The sequence below is a fragment of the Bidens hawaiensis genome, unplaced genomic scaffold, assembly GCF_021521415.1.
Source record: "Bidens hawaiensis isolate Kalapana, Puna unplaced genomic scaffold, B.hawaiensis_p1.1 tig00003540_1, whole genome shotgun sequence".
Classification (NCBI taxonomy): Eukaryota; Viridiplantae; Streptophyta; class Magnoliopsida; order Asterales; family Asteraceae; genus Bidens; species Bidens hawaiensis.
This window is the reverse complement of record NW_027491200.1, coordinates 457,637-460,137: the sequence shown is the minus strand read 5'-3', so window position 1 is coordinate 460,137 and position 2,501 is coordinate 457,637. Positions and strand designations below refer to the sequence as shown.

Sequence of the window (2,501 nt, the reverse complement as noted above, 5' to 3'; positions counted from 1 at the left end):
CATGAGAATGGAACACAAAAAGTTGTGCTATTTAGTAGTTAATAACCAAGCGTGTACGGGCAATACATTCTTCCTAGAAAAAGTTTTACGATTGTAAGCAAAAAAAAACTCAAGTTGAAATTTAAGTCACCTTTAAAAAGGCATATAAATCAAATTAAATAAAAAACTATATACTATAAAGCTACCAACAAAAACGCAAAACATTTTGATGACCAGACAGACTCAATCCAACCAAAACATTGTTGGGTGTAGTTATCCACCATTGGTCATGTTAAACGGTCTATAATCACGTTATTCTTAATAGATTTTTGGCTATCACTTTCACCATAATATTATTGGTTGTTATATTTTAGGATCAAAGTACATGAGGGTTTTTAACCGTAAAAAAACATAGCAAAACCAGTATTTTCATTAATGTGTACTTAACAAGCAGCTATACATCAAAACATGTATATAAAAGAAAGGTAATTTTCTTGAGTTTATTATATAAAAAAGCATTTGCCGAATCACGTGCTATAGTATATACTGCCTGCCCCTTTATCCATAAACTTGTAATCTTTTATAACATCGTTTAATATTCTAAAGACCATAATTGTGGACAAATCATATTATTTTGTTATCCTAAATCCATAAACCTTATTATCTATATAATATAACTATAAAAGTAAACAGCAGTTAAATAAAAAAAACTAATCACAAATAACTAAAAGATAAGATCGTCATTACTCATAATAAGATTTCAAAACACCAGTTAACCAACCAACAATCCATTCCATTTACTACAACCAGTCTTTAAAACTTTAAAACATGCATTAAAAAAAAGTTAAAAACCACCACCAAATAAAACCGCTCAAGATCCAACAGCCCCTAAGCTTCCACGTCACCACTCTTCTTAACCGCCGGAGTGCAAATAGCCCACACAACGCCATACGGGTCCTTCACCTTCCCCACGCGCCACCCTCACCCTCGCCAATCTCGCCGTCAGCCACCGCACCAGCCTTCACCGCCTTCTCCACCGCAGCCTCAACGTCATCAGTCTCCAAACAAAACGCCACTCCACCGCTCACTGTCTTCACACTACACGCACATATATTTTGGCGCCAAAATCAAAAGATCTGTTGTATCTAAATAATAACGTATACATATAGTTGAAAACAAATGAGACTCACGAAGCGGTTGAATCATCTGAGAGGTCAGAGACGATGAAAGTAGTGTTCCCGAGCTTGATCTCAGCCGAGAGAAGAAGCGGAAGCTCCTGATCGGCTTTGCGCTTGGGATGAGTGACGCGGCTCACCTCCTCGGCTCCAAACGCCGACTTGTAAAAGACAACGGCGTCGTTGGCTTTGGAAGACTCCACAAAGAGCTCTGGCTTCATGGCCGTGAAGGTGACGGCGGTGGTGTTCTTCTCCGCGGCGGCTAATCCGTTGGTGCATTCAGTTGTTGCCATTGTTGATGAAGGTGAAATGAAACCCTAGGAGAGAGAATAATAATAATAATAATAAGTTTGTGATGGTGAGAGAGGTTATTATGAATGGGATGGGAAGTTAGGTGGGGTTTTTATAGAAGCGAGGAATCGGAACCGTTTTGTATTTTGATTTTGAACTGGACTTCTTTGGTATTGGCCCTTCTTTTTCGGGTCTAATTACAATCGTACCATACACGCGTCAGATACATATTTCATACTCAACCCACCAAATGAGGAATATATTAGTATTTTTCTTTGTAGACTGTTTTGGTGTTACCGTGTACCAGTCTTATTTTAATTTTTTAACATTTTCGTAGCTGGGGTTGTCTAGAGAATTATGTAACTTTTGTTACATATTTTGTTATAAGAGATATTGGTTTTTAATATTTTTAATTTTCATCAATTGGATGATGTCATTCCTAACTTTTGATTTGTTATGCATCACTCCCAACTTTCAATCTATTTCTTTTTGTCACTCTCTCGCTAACAGATAGCTAACGTCATTAGTGAAGATGCTGATATGGCATTTTTTCGATTGTGTGGCAGGCTTATGTCTAATTCTTTTTAAATATAAAATTTCAAAAATCCAACAACCAATCATATTCTACCCCACCCTCACCCTAATCAACAACCATACCACCACCAACATCACGAGTTGAACCACCGCCACCACCTGAACCACCGCCACCATCTATTTATTTTCTCCATCTCTCTCGATCTACTCTCTAGGTTGGAGGAAGTGTGCGTGTGGTGGGAGTAGGGTTTTTAGACAAAGATGATGCAAGGTTAGTAAGGCAAATTGTCGACATCCACAACGATTTGCAATCTGAACCGCCCCTTTTACCTTTCTTGTCGTTCTTTATCTATCTTCCTGACGTGAGGTCGAAGACTCACTAAAAAATAAACCAAATACAACTAATTAGATAGCGGTAAGTGGGTATCAAACACAGGGAGTTTGTGGAAAATGTGTTACTGAGTAGCTTTGTAATTTAACTATATTAAACTAAATGCAGAAAATAACTTCAAAGATTTGTTT

General features: G+C 37.5%; 1 pseudogene across 1 annotated transcript; it reads right to left on the bottom strand.

The window, feature by feature from the left end:
• Positions 1 to 863: 863 nt before the first annotated feature.
• On the bottom strand, positions 864 to 1,512 carry LOC143623769 (uncharacterized protein At5g48480-like; annotated as a pseudogene). Its single transcript, XR_013151956.1, has 2 exons — positions 1,170 to 1,512; positions 864 to 1,077 (listed from the first exon to the last, which is right to left on the bottom strand). The product of XR_013151956.1 is annotated as an uncharacterized protein At5g48480-like (transcript).
• Positions 1,513 to 2,501: the final 989 nt, after the last annotated feature.